Source organism: Maniola hyperantus, chromosome 20 (assembly GCF_902806685.2).
Source record: "Maniola hyperantus chromosome 20, iAphHyp1.2, whole genome shotgun sequence".
In the NCBI taxonomy this organism is placed as follows: Eukaryota; Metazoa; Arthropoda; class Insecta; order Lepidoptera; family Nymphalidae; genus Maniola; species Maniola hyperantus.
Genome location: NC_048555.1, coordinates 4,016,039 through 4,037,884, shown reverse-complemented (window position 1 = coordinate 4,037,884; position 21,846 = coordinate 4,016,039). Strand labels below are relative to the sequence as shown.

The window sequence follows — 21,846 nt, the reverse complement described above, 5'->3', positions numbered from 1 at the left end:
AAGAGCGTTCATGAAGTTGTGATTGATTACCTTGAGATGATTAGATAACGGAATAGGTCGTGATTTGATTGAGAGATTGCAATGGCAATTGCGCCCTAATCACACGATGTAGTGTTTAGCTCAGGCTAGCTAGTTTAGAGTGAGGTGAGGGGTCGCTGTGAGGGGTGGTTGGAGGCGACCATAGGTAGGGTTAGGTTAGGGTGATCTGGTTGTGTGACGTCGATGGTTTCCGTGTGCGATACGTGTGAGTCGCAATGATTGTAATTGAGGATAGTTAAGGTAATTTGATAACACAAGAATATCGTTAGTTCACATATGCGGCCTGGTTCATGTAAGTACACCCTGAATTCCTGACTTATCCGATAAGTTGTTTGCAGTACTGAGAACTATTTGTAAAGAACATGGATTAAAGTACCTACTTATTAATTACTACCTTCTGATGTCGGCTAAAGATCAATAATAATTATCGGCCATCCTCTTGTTCTCCGACATATACATATCTCAATAGCTCAATAGCTCAACCGGTATAGGAGTGGACTGAAAAACCGCAACGTCGACGGTTCAAATCCCGCCCGTTGCACTATTGTCGTACCTACTCCTAGCACAAGCCTGACGCTTAATTGGAGAAGAAAGGGGAATATTAGTCATTTAATATGGCTAATATTCTTTAAAAAAAATATATATATATACATATCTATCTAAAATCAAAATACCCAAGAAAGTACATTAATATAACATTTATAGCACAAAATTCACGAGTATTTTTCCTACACCAAATGAATACAGATTACTTTTGCGGTCTATAAAAGAGGTTAATGCCGTTTATATCATCAATCTGTGGCTTTATATTTTATTTATACAATGCTTGATTGTGTTCAACAAAGAATATCTCTCGAAAAGAACGCATTAAGAATGTAAAATGGTTAGATTCATTAAGTCCTATATTAATCAATCTTTCTTAACTGGTACAAAAGAATTTAAAACGTAGTTAGTAGTAGTACTATCTCTATTACACGACAGATGGCAATCGGAGTGGGAGAGCCCCGCACACCCGCACAGTCCCCGCGTTAGCCCGGTGCGGGCGAGCGCGGATGACGTGCGGGTGTGCGAGGCGTCTTCCCGCCTCATACCCCGATTGCCATTTCGACCTGTCGCGTACTATATTAAGTGCTCATGATAAAGAAAATTACACAAGTTGTAAACTTTTTGCGGTAATAAGCGATAAAGATAATACATACGTATCGTTGATTACGCGAGTTCGTCCGCGTGGATTTAGGTTTTTTTAAAATAGAGATAGCGAGCAAACGAGCAGGTGTGTCACCTGATGTTAAGTGAGATACGGTTAGATGAGTTAGGTTTATAAATCCCGGGGGAACTCTTTAATTTCCGGGATAAAAAATAGCTATGTCACTCTCTAGGTCTTTGACTGCATCCATGCAAAACCTCAAGCAATTCAAATAAACGACTAAAACATTCTGGAATAGGCCACATGAAATCAGGTATTAGGGTTTTTTGTCCAGGTATTATAAGTATTATAAATAGATAAATAATCATTGTGATTTTTTTTACAACAATTGAACAGTTAATGTGATTGTTTTTTTTTTAATTGGTCGAGTATTTTAAAGTCAAAATGACTAAATAGACAACGAACGGCTCAACTAAATTTAAATGGATTAAATACATAATAGATAATATAATTAATTGATTGATTAGTCGATTAGCGATTACGTTAAAACAGGTTTAACGATGGATGATTGATTGATAAAACAAATTGGAGTCATAAGTATAGGTATCAGGACTACATAACATAAGCTGCATTAAATAATAATTAAACATTTGGGTCGCGCTCACGCCACGTGTCGCTATTTCCAAGATAGATGGGGGACATAATGAAGCGCGGTAGCAAATCGACCATAATTATTTTATGACAAGCCAATTGGTTAATAAATCAGAATTGATTATGTCGTTAACTTTTGGTTGGTTCTATGGTCTATAGTACAGCTTTTGATCATATAAATATTAACAACACACACTACCTTTCTATATTATTTCCTTTCCACATTACCTGAATACATATTATTACTAGAGCTATAAAACGCTATGTTGCCCTGGTAATTTATATCCTAGTTTTTACATAATATAAGAACATTAATTAACTAACTAGCTATATATTTTTGTACGTACCTAATAACTAATGTCAAAGTTTGGTATAGAGACAGCTTGCATCCGGGGACAAGGCTGCTTTTTATTCCGGAAAATCAACGAGTTCCCACGGGATTTTTAAAAACCTAAATCCAGGCGGACGGAGTCGCGGTCATCATCTAGTTGTGCCATAATTTTCTTTTTAATTCAATATAAAAAAAAATGAATTGGAAATAACGTTGATACAACTTAGTTAACTGCTTATAAGCTGAAGCTTATTTATTCTATTAAAAAAAATATGATACAAAATACCTACACAGATAAAAAACAATCAGCATGCAATAACATTCATTACTCTACTTTATTAATAACATTCACAACTCAAATCTATAGACTACTAGCTGCCCTGGCGAACTTCGTACCGCCTAACAGTCGATTCTTTTTCAGGATTTTTTTTAAATTTTTCTCTCCGTAAGAACCAATCCCGTACTTCAAGGAATATTATGAAAAAAGAATTAGCGAAATCGCTTCAGCTGTTCTCGAGATTTCCGATCAGCAACACATTTAGCGATTCATTTATATATATAGAGATAGTATAAGATACATCTTTCCAAGTCATCAATTTATTCAAAAGCGATCGCCTCGAGACGTCTCTTTGATTCCAACTTTTTGTCTCGTAATTTAGCTCAACTAAAGTTGCCTCTTCAATAACCCGTAATGGATTCTGACCCTCTTGATGTTTCAAAATAAACAAAGGACACTCGATGCTTTGTTAACAAAAAGATCCCTTTACTGTATTGTTACGTTACCTACGAATAAAATAAGCCAATAATGTGTGCTGTTCATATTTACTATTGTTTGTTTTTATTATGGATCCTAACTTAATAAAATCTTTTATTTATTTTTTAAGTGAATAACGTCTCAATTTAGAGTAATTGTTACAAAGAATATACACATTCAGGACAAGCTCGTCACGCAGATGGTTTCGAATCAATTACCTAATGTAGTTATTTAAAAAAAAAATATTTTTTCTTTATTGTTTTGATTATTTTTTCGTAACTAATTAATTTCAGTTGATTGCCAAGTGTGATATCAAGTAGGAATTACACACAGCCCAATTAAAGAGTTCTTAGGGACCGCCCATGGTACCTACATATAATGCACAGTGAACAAAATATGTTTTTAGGATTTAGAAATCCAGAAGTACTTGTAACAACATCAACTTATTTTAATATGAATATTATACAAAATAAACAACCGTGTACCAACTGAGCCTGCACATATTTCCTTTTTTTATCCCCCTCTAACACTACCGTTTATATCACCCTATCTCTGTCACTGCCTCGCATCGTATTAAGCTGAGACTCGAGGAAAATGGGAGGCGTAGTAAGTACGTATTACATGGAAAACAAACAGATTGAGTTTCGTTATTTGTAAGCTTTAGCGGTTTAAATTGTTTTTCCGAATACAACTTACAACAAATACAAACACAAAAAACAAGAAAAGAATGAGATATTCCGATTATTCTTTCCTTATTTGTAGAACAGCTACTACTACTACTACTGTAGCTTTCGCCCTTTGTTTTTTAAGTGTATCCTGTATTCTTACTCTCTGTAATTTTAGTAACAATAAAGTTGTTTTAAATTAAATTAAATTAAACAGCTAGTTATTATATACTTCGTAGCAAAAAACGATAGTTAATGTAGCTATTTCTGTTGTACGCAATCTCTAATCTAAATTAATTAGTGTTATCCTTTTCCGCGGGGATCATTATATAAGAGATAGCAATTTCTAAATTAAGGATCTGTCCATGTCATTTTAGTTTAGTTAACATATCGACCAGCAGAATTTGCTACGTGTTGTGTGGAGTGTGGACCTTTAAACCCCACATTTCGTAGAGTGAAAATATTTGTCATATCAATAAAATACGATGAAACTATTCCTCCTAATCTTACCGCTTTCAGGTGCGCAAAAAATTTACAGTTTTAGGAACTCCACCTTTCTATAACATACAGTCCATACAGAACAATTCTTCAAACAAATAGCAAAAAGCAGAACGGAAAGTTAAATAAATATAATAGGTATGACATTAAACTGCTGTACAAAGAAATATGTAGTTATTGTATTATCGTAGTGCTTTATACGTTTACTTGTTTATAACAATATCTTTTTAATTAATATCTACAAAAAAGATTTGCGACTATTGCGATAAAAAGTACTAGGTATATATATGTATAATATTTAAATACATATAGTTACTACGCATTAATAATGGTTTAGGTATCTGCATCATCATTTACCATCAGGTGAGATTGGAATCAAGGGCTATATAACTTGTATCTGAATAAAAAATAAAAAACTGGCCAAGTGCGAGTCGGACTCGCGCACGAATAGTTCTGTACCATTATCTATAAAAACGAAAAGAAAATAAACGTTTGTTGTATGGGAGCCCCCTTAAATATTTATTTTATTTTGTTTACCGTTCAAGTGTCTAACTAATCACGGTTCATGAGAATACCAGCCTGGTGACAGAAGGACAGACAGACAGACGGACGGACAGCTGAGTCTTAGTAATAGGGTCCCGTTTTACCCTTTGATCCCTGAAAAGTAAGAACCTTTTACTACCTACTTATACTGAGTATTGAATTTGATGCATCATCATCTCAACCCGTCACCGGCCCAATAATGAACACGGATCTTCTTTCAGAATTAAACGGGATAAGCCTATAGTCCACCAAGTCTTCCAAGTGCAGATTGGACACTTCACACACCTTTGAAATCATTATGAAGAACTCTCTAGCATGCCATGAGCCATCCTCGCGGTGTTTTCTTTCACCGTTAAAGCAAGTGATATTTAATTATTGCTTAAAACGCACATCCCAGCTCCTATTATCTAGATGCTTGGGCAAGCATCTCTAACTTTTCGAGGTTCGGTCCCCCAATAGGAGGTCGAAATTTTAACCACTAGGCTATAATAACCCTCCCTACTGATTGCCGTTTCGTAATTCTTCGTGTGTGGTCAAAAGAATCGACAACATGCCTTTTTACGATATCAAACTTTATGAATCACTACACGTTTCGAGACGGTTAAATCATGAATTCCTACACATCAAAGCATTCTTTAATTTCTTGTGTTACGGAGCTATCAGATAAAACTGTTTGACACAGATTTTTTTATTTTATTGTTAAAAATCTATAAAAATCTTTAAAATCTTTTTTTTTTTTTATTCGTATAAACTTTTACAAGTGCTTACGAATAGTCGGATGCATCTACCACTGGTTCGGAATGCCTATCCTGTTAAAAGTTAAGTCCTTTTTTTGTTAAATATTTACAGTTTATATCTATGTGACTTATCTAATTACTATATAAATCATGACCGCGTGGAATGGTGCCAAGAATACTGGCTGCATATCCGCGTTGGACAGCCAGGCTGATCCGTTGCGCAATAAATGAGCCAGCCTTCTGTCACCAGATGAGGCTATTAATCGCGGTGAAATAGAAGCAGAAAATTTGCTGTACATATAATATTATAGCGATATTGACGTTGCGAATATTTGCGATAAGCATTGACTTATTCATTACTACATCGATGGCGATAAGGTAAATCTACATAATGTAAGCTCTATGTACATAAGTACAAGCACGTATAAAAATATAGTTATTAACTTAAATAAAATAACAAGCCGATGCCAAACAGAAATGAACAAATAAATACACATATTATTTACTGTACTAATGTACCTATGCGTACTTGACATACATGCTAATATAATGAAAATACAATTACATTTGTACTGAGAATTCGTGCAAATACGAAATAAGTACCTAATAGATACGTACCGTTCCCAACTGGATCTATCGGTGACCGGCGATGGCAATCCCAAAAAGACACAATCCATACAGCACTAAATAGCACTATAAGTTAACACAATCACTGCAGAAGTCGCACCATCAAATGCACCATCACTTCAACACCATGTAAACGATCCTCGCACCTTGCACGTCCCGGACAAACCTACGAAGAAACAAAATTGATCAACACACTGGAGTAGTTAACAAAGATACACAACACAAGTGTACTAGGCGCGAATAACTAATAAGGTATGGGACGACGACAAACGCGCGTTTCGAGTGCACGCTACTCGAATACTGAGCGAAGCGGCGCGGCGAGCGTTGTAGCGGAATCCTCAATCCACGCTTCATGGCTCCACCGCTCCATGCTCCCCGGGTCTCCGCGGCAACGATCATTTCACGCTTCACAAGTGGAAGAAGTGTTTACACGCAAATAAACTACTAACGTTTCTTTAAAGTTGATAACCGGAATGCGTTGCAATAAGACTCGCGCGCCACGTTGATGGTAGGTGAAACCTTCAGACAAGGGTCGTCAATAACTGTACAAAGAATGAACCATTCGCGAATCGCGATCGCATAGTAAATGAAAGATTGAATATACTAACATAATTTTTTTAATAATATTTCCATTATCAGTCGGTCGCGTGCGGCGAAGCCATTTCTAGCGAGCGTAAACAAATTATACCTACTTAACCTCTATTAAAAGTTATAACAAGGCGAAATGGGATTGAAGTTGTACACGGGTGCTATCTGCGGGCGATTGACTGGGTACGGGAACGGTAGTCTGCACGCCCGAGCGCAATTTTTTTTGCACGCTTTTTATATTTATATTATTTAAAATTCTATGTATACCATTAAATAATACCGTACCGTAGTAAGCGTTCAAAATAAATAGGAAATTATATTAAAATTGTTGTTATATCAGATTCACACAAAAAACGTTCTCTTGGGTCAGGGCAGGGCGATTAATTAAATTAAAATTAAATCAAGGTATACATTCATCAAGCATTCATCCAAGATGTGCACAGCCATTTGACAGTGTCAATCTTAAAAATCAACATTGTCACTGACATTGCCCCATTGCCCGTTTGGCAATGGTTTGGCCGTAGTACTTCCAAGTTTTTTGGGTTTGGCATAACACCTATGTAACACAACCTTATTCGATGTCAACCACTCTAAATTACTCAAACAAGTATTTAATAAAGGTAACTAATTGGAACTTATAACATAGATCCCGACTGAAATAAGTAATCCGGGAATCGGATTGATTTTCCCGGATAAAAAGTAGTTATGTCACTCTCCAGGTCTTTGACTATATCTATGCCAAAAATCAGGTCGATCCGTGGCTCCTTTGCGCCGTGATTAAAGGGCAAACCAACAAACACATTTTCGCATTTATTATATGTTTAGTGATGTGAGTACAAGACATACAAGACTGTAAATTGTTTGTCCAAAAATGAATGACAAAAAGAGAAACACGATTTCGCGTGAAGCATGTGCAACATGGCGAACGCGGAACGAAGGGAGAGGGGCAGCCGCGGGAACATGGCTCCCGAAATTATTACACAAACATTTATGCATGAAGGGATCACAAAACGTTACACTGCTGTTATACCTTCCTGATTGAAGCGGATTTATTCATAGCGTAATATTATTTATCACACAATCCAGCTAGCTCCAATTTCAAGAAAGAGGTTAGCCGCCGAATCCAACTTGGTTGGACATGGTAGCTAACTATGGGCTTCGTAAGAAAGCTCAGAGTCACTATGTAGGCGATCTCGACTCTAGAGAACTGTGCTTGAAGATTCTACGTGATCAAATCAGAAATAAGAAGATCCGTTGTAGAACCAGAGTAACTGACATGCGTGAGCGGTTTGCGAAGTTGAAAAGGCAATGGGCATTCGAAAACACGACAGACTTTGGCGTCTCAAGGTGGATGGCAACCTCGCACCGGAAAGCGCAGCGTTTGAAGGCCCCCCACTGTGGACAAAATATGACATCAAACGAATCGCGGGTCTTGGTTCGATCCCGGGCACTCGCCTCTAACTTTTCGGAGCTATCTGCATTTTAAGTAATTAAATATCGCTTACTTTAACGGCGAAGAAAAACATCGTGAGGCAACCTGCATGCCTGAGAGTTCTCCATAATGTTCTCAAATGTGCTTCAAATGTGTATGAGCCTTGCTTTAACAGTGAAGGGAAACATCGTGCGGACACCAGCATGTCAGAGAATTCTTCATAATGTTTTCAAAGGTGTGTAAAGTCCATATAGTCTATACCAAAGCCGTCTCATTTTAGAGGAGACCCGTGCTCGGTAGCAAACCGGCGGCGCGGCGATGGGTTGGTCATGATAATTATTACTATACGGGAGGCGGTCGATTGATAATTATTACAAAGCATTCAAGTAATAATTGGAGCCGGGAATGAAGGCCACATGCCTGTCCATGAGCGTGCGGATGGCGATAAAACACTTTTTTTGTATATGTGCATTCGTTCAAGAAAACATGTGAGATAATAAAAAAGTTATGTCCGAACGATCGACTCGTAAAGTTTATTTGTGTAATACATTTCTTAAGCAAACAGTTAATTACAAAGCGCTTTATACGAAACTAGCTTGTGCTCGCGACTTCGTCTGCGTCGACTACACAAATGTCAAACCCCTATTTTAACCCCTTAGGGGAGGAATTTTCAAAAATTATTTCTTAGTTCTTAGCGGATGCCTGCGTCATATTAATAGCTATCTGCATGCCAATAAATTTCAGCCCGATCCGTCCAGTAGTTTGAGCTGTGTGTTGATAGATCAGTCAGTTAATCAGTTAGTCAGTCAGTCAGTCACCTTTTTTTTGTCTATTTAGACTAGATGATACCGGCGACTTTCTGTGTGGATTTAGGTATTTAAAATGCTTGGAGACTCTTTGATTTTCCGGGATATAAAGTAGCCTTTATACGTGTCCTGGATAGAAGCTATCTCTATACCAAACAGATGATGCCCACGACTTCAAAAAAACCTAAGTCCACGTTTATTTCAGTTTTTAAAAATCCCCTGAGAACTCTTAGATTTTCCAGGACAAAAATAACCTATGTCTTTCTCCGCGATGCAAGTTACCTCTGTGGCAAACTTCGTCAAACTCGGTTGAACGGGTCAGTCGCAAAAAGCTAGCAATGAATGACAGACAGACAGACAGACACACACTTTCGCACATGGATATTAGTTGGATTAAGGAGGTTACTTTTTCGCTATTCCGACAGTTATTTTATTTCGGCAGTTTATTTTATTTTATTTGATCTTTTATTAAAAAATACTAGCTGATGCCCGCGACTTCGTCCGCGTGGATTTTCATTTTTCAAAATCCCGCGGGAACTCTTTGATTTTTCGGGATGAAAAGTATAGCCTATGCTTTAATCCAGGGTATAATCTATCTCCGTTCTAAATTTCAGCCAAATCCGTCCAGTAGTTTTTGCGTGAAGGAGTAACAAACACACACACACACACACACACAAACACACACATACAAACTTTCGCCTTTATAATATTAGTCGGGATGCCTCTTGAAACGTTTATTGCAATTTATATTTTCAAGAAAAATAATTAAAACAACTGCTGTTTTACAAGAATTATAATTTTCCATGAATAAATTTAATATATCCTATGAATTTGAATTCGTATTCATAATAATAATTAAAACCTTGAATTGAAAATTGTTTGAAATTATAGTTTCTGCATATTTTAAAATATAATTGTTTATTATGATTACACTTTACAATATTTTTATTTATACATAATTTGTATTTTAATTTAACTACTATTCAATTATACGATGGTACGAAGTTATTGAAAATTAATGTGTTTAGGTATTATTTAATCATCATTGTCTTCATATGATTGATGAGTTTAATTATATTAAATGTGGTCGTTATAGGCAATTGTAGGCAATAATAAATTATATACTCGAGAAGTATCTATTTAATAAATATATTTTACAAGAACAGTTTAAATAACCAACTAGTAATAGGGAACTTATCAAAGTTGACTGTAATTAGATGTTTATAAATAAATTACAAGTATCTAAGTAGTAAATGCATTGAAGTAGGAAGTAATAATTGTTATTACACCAGTTATGTAAATTATTCATGGCACTTGTGACAACTTTGACGTGTGGCCTAGTTGTGACAGCGCATATCAAAAATCACACGCACGTTAAGCAACATTGACCCCGGCCGGTAACTGGATGGGTAACCGACTAGGTGTCCAAATTTGGCCTTTTCATATCCTCCGTGCCTCAAAGAACACATTGAGCCATCTGCACCGGTCCTTGTTATTACCACTTACATCTGATAATTATTAATTACTGAAACCTGAGTCGAATTCGTAAATGATCGAATGCGTAAAGAAGTAGGAACCCACCGCATTACCCCAAGAAAGCTGCTACCATTATTATTTTTATATATTTTTATACAAATAAAGGAAAGCGGTCACGACCTTCAGCAATGAGAAATAAAATATATAGATATAGGAGAGGGAGAGTGACAATTTGTATTTCCAGAAGCAAAAAAGATTAAAATGACACTATAAAATTCACAAATCGAAATAAAAATTCTGTTCGAAATTGAGTTACAATTTACGAAGTGTGTATGTTACGGGTAACGTTATTAACTGGGCATTATTAATAAGGACCGGCCATTATTAATAATGCCCAAGAGTGATGGGCAAAGTGATTAATTTATCACTTTGATCGGCCATTATTAATAAAGCCCAACGGCCCGTGGTCCATGTAATAAGTCATGTTTGAGATAGCTTGAATTTATCACTTGGACCGGGCAGTATGAATAATTCCCAAAAAGGTTACAAAAACTAATCAAATCACAAACGTCGTATTCCGCAAACATTATCATTTTACAAAAAACATTTGACAAACATTCTATTAACAAATGTTTTACTTTGCAAAAGTGATGAACACTACCACGACAGAGGCCAGGTCGACGGAGCCCCGCATCGCAGGGCTCCTTTTTCTGGGTGGTTTAAAAAGAAATAACCACGAAGGGGATCCGAGTCGGGGTGCCCCATGTCCCGTGCTCGCTTCGCTCGCTCTTGCAGCCTAAGTTCTCTGTGCCTGTTTTTCCTATATAGTTTAATTTTTGTTGACTTTTCATGAAAATTTTGTAAGTTAATTTCATTTTATAAACAAAAACACTACAGTTTACCTATTTTATTACTTTTCCCAAGATAGGGTGGGCATTATTCATAATGGCCGGGAAAAGTGATTAATCATGCTGTTTTAATCACATTGTCCAATTGAGTCGGGCATTATGAATACAACAGACCGGCCATTATTAATAGTGCCCGGACTTATCAAATTGCCCATATAACGTAATATATACGCAGACTATCGATCGTGCTGCTAGAAAATAATGTTCAGTTTATAAAGTACTAAGCAACCATAAAAATCTGGTGATATTCAATATTAGAAAAAGGAATATAAGTACAGTATAACAGATAGGTATGTACAGTATAACAGATAGGTATGTACAGTATATTCAGATGAAAAAATATGATGAGAGCTCCTAATGTTGCAGAGTAGACACGTTATCATAAAAGTAAGGAGATATTAATATTAATCAAAGCAATGTAACTCTTTACAAATAGCAGTAATCAGAGGGAAATAACTACTCATAAAGAGGCTTGTTCCCAGCAAATACTTCAGATCAATCAAAAAGATACGAACAAACACTTGAAGTGCTCGAAACGCTAAAACACGGAATAGATTGTTTCCTTTTACAGATAAACTTACACTAAAGTAACAGATTAGATAGTATCATAGAAAAATAACGTTTCCCATATCGCAAAAGCAATTTATCCGCCAAAGCTGTTTGCCCATTCCCTTTGATAAAATACGAGAAGAGATTTTAACTATGTACTGGAGATATTCGAGAGGCGCACAATTTTCCCCGATAGGCAAGGGTTGTTGTATTTTCTAGGGATTGATACTCCATTTTCTGAAGCCCCGTCGGGATATAGTCTATTGGAGGTCTTTAGGTGTGAAACTGTACAAAAAAACTTGAAATTAGTTTGTAGGTAGGTATACCTTTATCGAATATCTTTTCTTTATTTTATCCCGCCCTACTTCACGCCATACACGCAGTTTTATCTGCATGTTTAGCTGTGGGAGGGCGGGCGGTCCATATCGCATTCTGCATGTTGCACCATACAGATTTGTCTGATCCTACATTAACGCCCTACGACATAAGATAGTTTAAAGTTAAAATATCGGCCAAAAAATTAAACGATAACCCGTTGCTATGTAAACAAAGATTTTTATTTGTTAGTTTTTAGTTCTCTACACACAAGGCCGGCAACGCATCTGCAGTTCCTCTGGTGCTGCAAATGTTCATAGGCGGTGGTAGTCACTTTAGATCCGGTGACCTTCCTGCTGATTTGCTCGCTATCTCTATTTAAAAAAAACTTATTTCATAACATCACAATAATGAAACACACACCTGTAAACGAAGAAACGACACACCAAAAACGGTTATATTCACAGTAATGTTTCAGGAAGATAAATCGGTAAGAACGACAACCCTAGATGTATCCGCGATCCGATTCGCATTGTAGGGGAGATATTTCTTATATTCTTTTGTTACGATCTCTGCGGTCGGGCTCTTTGTTATGAGTTATAGGAAGGCTGTCCAAATAACAAAACTAAAGCATTACTCTAGGAAAGAGACTCATAAAATAGCATTATTTGGTGTTTGTGTAAACTTCAAAGGAATAGTAAAAAACAAATTGTTTAGATGTTATATTATTACAAGCAAAACTTGGATAAAGCATCGAAATGCGCTAGATTGACGAAGAAGAAAAATTAACATGCTATTTTATTTGCAAATAATATAAAACAATAATAATATGTAGATGTAGGTCCGCCACTTTTAATTAATTTAATGATCTACAATAGGCGTAAAATATTTTACACCTTTATTACCTGTTATGTCCCAAAGCCACCATGATCCAAACAAACGTTCCGTGTTGGGGGTACCTAATACGCATAGGGTCTGCAACGCGCTGGCGCTCTCTCTCTATCCATACTAATATTATAAATGCGAAAGTGTGTCTGTCTGTCTGTCTGTACGTCTGTCTGTCTGTCCGCTAGCTTTTCACGGCCCATCCGTTTAACAGTTTTTGATGAAATTTGATATAGAGATAGCTTGCATCCCGGGGAAGGACATAGGCTACTTTTGATCCCGGAAAATTAAAGAGTTCCCACGGGATATTTAAAGACCTAAATCCACGCGGACGAAGTCGCGAGCATGATCTAGTCCATACTAATATTATAAATGGGAAAGTTTGTCTGTCTGCTGCTTTTCACGGCTCAACCGTTCAACCGATTTTAACGAAATTTGGTACAGAGATAGTTTGCATCCCGGGGAAGGACATAGGCTACTTTTTATTGAAAATTGAAGACTCCCACAGGATTTTCAAAAACCTAAATCCACGCGGACGAAGTCGCGGGTTTCATCTAGTAAGTCATAAATCGCAAAGTACAATTTCCTCGTGCATTCAGAATCAAATGTACCGTTCGCTATTGTATTAATGTGACGTTGTAACTTATAATGTTATGCACTGTAACGTTACATCGCTTTCTAAATCTAACCTGTCGACTGTGATAATGTCGGAACTTGAAAGTGGGTTGTAGAAAAATACAAACATTAAGTGGAAGCGCAGGGAAATGTGCGGAAATCGTTCGTGTAGCCTACCTACTCGGAGACTTGAGTACGTTTACGTTTTGTAATGAAAATACATTTTTATTTACAAACAAATATCGTCTAACGTTGTTATAGCCTAGTGAATAGGACGTCCGCCTCCGAATCGGAGTTCGAGGGTTCGATCCCGGGCAAGCACCTTTAATTTTTCGGAGTTATGTGCGTTTTAAGTAATTACCTGAATATCACTTGCTTTACCGGTGAAGGGAAACATCGTGAGGAAATAATATCTGTCCCGGCTTTACTCACGTGATTAGTCGACGTTAGCCCGACTAGTTTCGAACCCATCCGGGGTCCTTTTTCACAGTCACAACCGCGACGCGTGCGCGAACTGACTCCCTTGACTAAACACGTGAGTAAAGCCGGGACAGATATTATATATAACTAGCTGACCCGCCCCGGCTTCGCTCGGGTGGAATTTAGAAAATCGAGGTAGGGGATGAATTTCCGAAAATTCTGAAATACATATTTCTTCATTTGTTGCCGAAAACCCAAATACCAATTTTCATGCAAATAACTTGAAAAATGTCGGACTTTCATACAATCCTTCATCCCCTATTTTACCGCCATTATGGGCAAATTTTCCAAAAATCCTGAAACACGTATTTCTTCATTTGTGACCGAAAACCCAAATACCAATTTTCATGCAAATAACTTGAAAAATGAGCGACTTTCATACAAACTTCCATCCCCCATTTAACCCACTTAGGGGTGGAATTTCGAAAAATCCTTTCTTAGTGGATACCTACTCTTTACAAAGAATAGAACCTCCAATGTCTTTAGGACCAGCGGTTTAGGCTGTGCGTTGATATATAATATGTCAGTCAGTCAGTCAGTCAGCCAGTCAGTCAGTCAGTCAGGACTTTGAATTTTATATATATAGATGGAAATCACTCACGATAGTTTAAACGCTAAAATCGTGAGGAAACCTGCATGGTAAACTATGGTCAAAACCCTTGAGAGAAGATCTGTCCTCTGTAGTGAGCCGGCGATGGGTTGATCATGATGATGATGACTGCGTTTAGTTAGGCATCTACTTCTATTCAGTTCTGCATCCATGTTCACTTTTATGTCCGTTTATTTGATCGCGGTCAACTAGGTAGGTACTTTTATCCAGTCTATTTTGCTCGACTGTTGGTTTTGGGATTGACGCCTAGTTAAACATAATTTGCTTTGAATTTTATAGATAGGTAAAAAAAACAATTGCATACAAAGTTTCAAGTGTGTACTCGAGTATGAAATTTATAGTTTGTACCGCTAAAGCCATAAAACTAAGAATAGTGTTATTAAAGAAACTGGTTTGTTACAAAATAGAATAGATCTTTAAAAATACATGTAAAGAATAAATCATTTTTAGCGATCATTAAATCAAGATAGAAATAAAATAAGATACCTTCCTACTGACTTAATTTTATCAGGAAAGAAATGAAACAAATGAAACCTTCTATAAAAATCTAGATAGAACGGATAAAAAGCTTTAGAAAGTTAGCACTAGGGTATCATAAACATACAAGTATTAGGGCGTTTTAAGCAGTGTTGCACAGTTAATCACTAGAGTGACAGCAATTTGAAGCCGATAACCACAACTGCAACACGACACTATACACTCAATCGGCCCACTCGCTCTAAAGTGATTGATGACGCGGTGTCAATTTCATGTTATCGCTGACACCCTGGTCCCACTGCTGCTCGGATGAGATTATTGCATTAAATAAACATTTAGGATTTAGGATTTTAACTACCTGTTATCGTCTTCCAATTTGCTAAATTATGAGTTGACATAATTTTATTCCGTTCACTTGACTATAGGCGAACATAACAAAACTTCAAAATTAATCCATACTAATATTATAAATGCGAAAGTGTGTCTGTCTGTCTGTCTGTCTTTTTTAAGGCCCAACATTTCAACCGATTTTGATGAAATTTTGTACAGAGTTAGCTTACATCCCGGGGAAAGACATACTTTACAATTATCACGGAAAATTAAAGAGTTCCCACGGAATTTCTAAAAAACGTATATCATTAATCTACTGGTGAATATTTCTGTGGTAGACTGATAGATGCTTTATTTTGATTAAAGGATAGTGAGTTTTATTGAACTATTATTACATTTAATTTCATAGTTGTATACCTCGTGCCTCTGAAGCTGAAGTAACAGTTAGTCATAATAGTATAGCGTGAAGCGAATTGTTAACGCTCCAAACAATTTTTAACAATACAATAATGCGTGGCTTTCTGCGACCCTCGGGCTTTGCTCTCATGGACCTTCCCAACCCACAGTTATTATTTACTTGAACAAGTGCGAATCAGACTCGCGCACTAAGGGTTCCGTACTACAATCGTATTTTATCAACATTTTGCACGATAAATCATAAATCACAAACTTACTAAATCTCGTTCAAACTAATTTCGGTGGAAGTTTGCATGGTAATTGTACATCATATATTTTTTTTTTAGATTAGCGCGCTGAAGTGGCAATGGGCAGGCCATGTCTGTCGCAGAACCGATGGCCGATGGGGCAGACGTGTTCTGGAGTGGAGACCGCGTACCGGTAAGCGCAGTGTAGGACGACCCCCCGCCCGCTGGACCGATGACCTGAAGAAGGTGGTGGGGAGCGGTTGGATGAGGAAGGCGGAGGACCGTGTTTGGTGGCGCGCTCTTGGAAAGGCCTATGTCCAGCAGTGGACGCAAACAGGCTGATGGATGGATGGATGGATGGATGATATTTTTTTTAGTTTTAACATTCTCATATTTTAGAAGTAAGGGGGGGGCACATATTTTACCACTTTGGAAGTGTCTCTCGCGATAACCAAAAAAAATTAAATTGTGGTCTCGAACTAATAACTAGTATTTTCAACTTTCGAAGTGAGTGACTATATCAAGTGGGGTATCATATGAAAGGTCTTCACCTGTTCATTCTAAAACAGATTTTTATTTATTTTTATGCATCATAGTTGTTGAATTATCGTGCAAAATGTCGAAAAAATACGACTGTAGTACGGAACCCTCATTGCGCGAGCCTGACTCGCACTAGGCCGGTTTTTTCTGATATTCTAACACTTATTACTCGGTAGATCTCAGGAAAACGCTCATTAATTATTGTCCTCACATAAAAAAAAGAAGTTTAATAAATCCATATTATTAACAAATGCATGAAAGTCAATAACGGTGTGTTGTTTCAACTCATTCAAAAATAAAAACCTTTTCAAACAGCACACTAGAGTAAAAAAATAATTACGTGTAATTATGAAGTGTCACCTGCTGTATATTTATGTTGCCCCATTCTCCCCTCGCGAGCTCGCAGCGGGACTTTTTAACTTGTGCTAGGTGTACCTAGTTGTGTTGTGAGTGTACGTACACTTTAATGGGTACTTACACGTTTTATATTCTCACCTTTCACGACCGCTGCTAGCCGTGTATGAAATAACCGTTTTATTCCGTAAAAAAGAAGTAGAATAATCTAAAACACGTGAAATAAAAAATAACTAGAACAAATAAAATAAATATCTACTTATGTTTTTATTATCGCGTTTCGCCGAGATTTATCAATATTGAGCATATAATTTTATTTTTATTTTTACACTTTTATTGATTTATTAATGTACCTAAGAAACCATCAAAAATTACTTGCGTTGAAAATCACTGGATGGCAATGATAGTGAAATATATCTGGCAAAGTTCTCCCGACAACACGACATCGTAATTTTTTTTACGCAATGTCTTTCCACACTTACGGTTCATTTCTGGAGACACGGCGCAATGCGCGTCGCGTGATGTTGCGGCTGAAACAACACACCGTGCGGATAGAAATGAAGTTTTTTGTTTGACAAACTAAAAAATTCGACTATTGTGTGGTATTAGCCGCTTTCTTGCAACGAACCAGCCTCAACAAAATATTCTTTATCTGAAAAGAAACATTTCTTTGGCGTTTTATGAAAATAAAGCACCATAAAAATCATCGAATTCCCTGACGAGTAATTTGGAAAGGGAGAGGAATGAGTTTTGCCATGTTTTGTTTCAGTTACTTCTCTCTCATAGCTCGTTGGTGTTTAAGAGGCTGTAATACTTCCACTCAGTTTTTAATTAAACGTTGCAGACATACGAGTTATGGCCTTGGAAAAGTAATTTGAGCGAAACGTGATAACGACCCATTTAGTAATTTATAAATCTAAAATAATTCAAAGTAAATTATTCTTACCTACAAGTAAATAATATTTAATTAGTAAGTAACATGAATAAAATCTAGACCTAGATTCAGTAATAACAGCTCTTGTAATTAATGTAACAAATTTATTGATATTATTAAAGTTTGACTTTAGTTAAATGGACACTAGCAATAAAACTCGCAGAAGTTAGTTCATGCAAATTACTTGCAAATCAATTGCACTTTAAAAATTCTCGCAAGTCTCAACAAGTCAATTTCTACGCAAGTTGTTTACAGTACGCGGCAGAAAATAATGTACATCGACCTTTAGAAAGAGATACCGGTTTTGTAACGCAGTGTCTCTGTCGTTGAGACCGACAAAACGTCACATGGATATGAGTGACAGAGACAACGCTCGAAATCTCATTCTAAAGGTCGATGTACCTACATTTTTTTCTGCCGCGTACTGTAACAAAGTCACAAAGCTAAATAGGTATATTTTCAAAATGGTAACAAGCTGCCTAATTTGTTATTCATGTAACATTGTAATAATATTTCCCGTCCCTATCCGCGTCGCATTTTGTAAACTCGGTAAAAATTCAGAACCCTTGTACAACCTTTCCGATCTTATTTGAAAATACCTACCTCTGATCTTTTCTTTGATACAATGCTTATATTTTCCTCTCTTGCCGTTCGTTCCGCCTCGGCGGAGTTGAAAATAGAATACAAAGCTTTATTTGAAGTATTATTTTAATGATGAAACCTGTACCTATCTACCTACATAAATATCATTGAAAAACAAAGATCTTTTATAAAATAAAAATACAAATAAAGTAAGTAAAGTTGCACAAACAAAATGAATTAAGAATTACGAAATAATTACTTACAGATGAATGTTTATTTCAAACTAGCTTATGTGGATAATTTTTTCTTAAAAATCGAAATATATAGGAAGATATGGTTTTCTTGAAATAAAAGCAGCCTAAATTCCTATTTAGAATCAATTATATACAAGCACTTAGGTATATCATGAAATTTAAATCAGAATTTTTCTTATTGTGAAATAATCATCAAAATCAGTTCAACAGTCTGGAATATTAAAAATTTTGGGACTTTTATAAGCCCATCATTTAAAAACTATAAATAATAAATACTTACAATAACTTTGTTATTTGACCATGGCTATATATTCTTTTTGGATCTGTAATCTTTTGTTATGAAACAGAAGTAGGTACAATCGGAACCAATTTCTTCGATAGAAAATAATTCTGATAACTGTTCTAAATATGACTACTTATCTGGACTGTTATGTGGATAGTTAAAATTTATAAAAAAACATCACAAAATTGTTTTGTTTTTATTAGCAATTAGCATGCATAGTTTATCTTTAAAACGATATGACGTCAAATAAAAATAAAATTTTAGATCGAATATTTTACCTATTTTGATAACGATGTTAACTTATTTCATACTACAGCTTCGCACGGGTAGGGGATTTTCATAGGAAATAGGAATCTCTAATTTTTTTTAAATAAAATATAGCCTATGTCACTCAGGAACAATGTAGTTAGTTAGCTTTTTACTGGTGATATACTTTTCAAAATCGGTTCAGTTGTGCCAAAGATTACAATGTACAAACAAACTTACAAACTTTACCTCTTTATAATATTAGTATAGAAGTAAAGATTTATTTTTCTACCAAAACACGATGATTTTACAAGAAACTCACTTAATGACATTGATAAATTTATAAAAGGTGAAGAGTCAACAAAATAAATTCTAGCGTAAACACTATGCATGTTAACTAAACTATCATGATGTCACGCATTCTTAAATGTTTAGACTACGTAAATATCTAAAACCGTGTTGTTAAATTCAAATAATTACGCGTAGATAAAACTTGAATCAATCTTATACCGTGTAAGCAAACATCGCTCGATCGCGCTTTCGAAATCATCTGATAAAACAGTTTATTATTTAAACATCCAATGCACCCACGCGTATCACTTGGTGGGGAACGACATCGTTTAGCATAGTACATATTTCTCTTTATTTATATGTTCGCCTGGTATTGAGCTAATAGATGTGATGGCGGCGCGCGCCTTATCCACAAAAGAATAAAATGTATCTTGTCCAGATTATACCTACTCGATTTTTATACATAAGCGTTCTTGAACCTTGCTGCTTCAATTACTAGAGATAAGATAACCAGTTTTACAAACGAATCGCTTTATTTTATCAGATATTCAGAAGCACAAAACTATGAGAGAGATTAATCAAAAATACGGTGGGGCATACATTGAGTATCGCTTCAATCTGTGGCTTCAATCCTCGATTACACTCAGATTTATGTCGCTTATCAACTTATAATCTGTAGAACCTCCAAATAATTTCTTCACTTTACGTAGGTTAGGTAGGTACCTACATGAATACTAAATCAATTAATCAATATCGGAACCATCACATTGAGTTAATAAAATTCTAACGCAGATGGCAATCGAAGTAAGTGTGCAGGGCTGATTGAAATAGTGAAGAGACTTTCAATAATTTAATTGACGCTAACTTTTATGATGTGTTGTAAGATGGCAAGATGATTATGAAGCAATATAAAGGTTGGTAATTATCTAAGTTGAGTCGCATTGTGAATCCATCAAACGTCAACCGCAATAAGAAAGAAATAATTGCACCGGGCTCTATCACAGCACGTTCGACGCTCGAACAAAAGCAATTTGTGTCCGCACGAAGTGGCTTTGTAGTTTGTACGTGCGTAGCGTTGTAGGTGTTTATTAGTGGCAATAGAATGTGTAGTACATAAATAACATATAGTGACGGACCAGGACGGCGTGTAGTCGTCCCGATTCGCCCCACGAGTCACGACCCTTTGAGGTCAGTTCGTATCGCTTCGCTAATCTTGAATCCTCTGCACTCGCTAGTCTGCTACACATGTTCCTGCCTCACTGATAGCTTTTAATTAATTAATAGGCTTTCGAGATTCTACAATAGAGTACGTGGGATACGTTCAATTCATAAAAGTAGCAAATATAAGGGGAACAAATTTCGTTTAGGTCGTAATACATGCCCGAAAAGTTGGAAACAAAGTAACATTTGGCGGAAATCCAACGTCACTTACACAGTGGTTTTAGTGCGCTTGCATGACCAAATTAAGCCGCTATAAATAATTCCCGGATGAACTGTTTAAAGTCTTTCACAAATAATACGGTGAATATTTACACAAAAAAAACAACTAATGTCTAAAGTAAATTAGTTTCAGTCAAATACAAATTAAATTATTTATTCGAAACTTGTCGACTTGTCTAAACAATGTTGCCGTTCTACCAAACCGAGCTCATCACAATCACGCAACACGCAAACATCATTCAGCGACGCTTTGTGCTATAAAATATCACGACTATTTACGAAATATGGAAACTGTACCTACTAAAATTAATAAATAATAATTTATGGAATAATGTAGTTAGTAAGTATAATGTAGGTATAACTACTCAAATAGCGCAAGCTTAGCTAATGATTTTAGGTTTATTTCGTGGTTTATCGATATAAAAGTACTGTAAATAGCGGGTACGCGGAGCCGCAGTAGAAATGACTAAACCACCACCGGTAAACGCCTCTCTTAAAATATATTATCTCCTATGCCTCTCTTAAATATCGAGTGATTTTTGTTCCGTTTGCCGTGGAGACCTTAGGACCTAAAATTACGAGACATTTCACCGCGGTTAATAGCCTCATCTGGTGACAGAAGGGCTGGCTTATTTTTTGCGCAAAGGATCAGCCTGGCTGTCCAGCGCGGAAATGCAGCAGAAATGAGGAACACAGAAATGATTTTTACAGTAATTAGATAAGTCTAGCTTCAAGTTTTATTGTACCACTAGCTTATGCTCGCGACTACACAAAATTTTAAACCCCTATTTCACCTTCTTAGGGGTTGATTTTCA

At 36.2% G+C, this 21,846-nt stretch overlaps 1 protein-coding gene across 4 annotated transcripts in view; it reads right to left on the bottom strand.

Annotated features, from left to right (window-relative positions):
- LOC117991970 (zinc finger protein 608-like) overlaps window positions 1–21,846 on the bottom strand; it is a 189,094-nt gene that overhangs the window by 137,919 nt on the left and 29,329 nt on the right. For 3 of the 4 annotated variants that reach the window (XM_069505271.1, XM_069505272.1, XM_069505273.1), the window contains exon 2: window positions 5,984–6,158. The exons of the other annotated variant lie outside the window; for it this stretch is intronic. The gene's annotated coding sequence lies outside the window, so the exon portion shown is untranslated. The remainder of the gene's footprint in view (window positions 1–5,983; window positions 6,159–21,846) is intronic. 4 annotated transcript variants of the gene reach the window in all.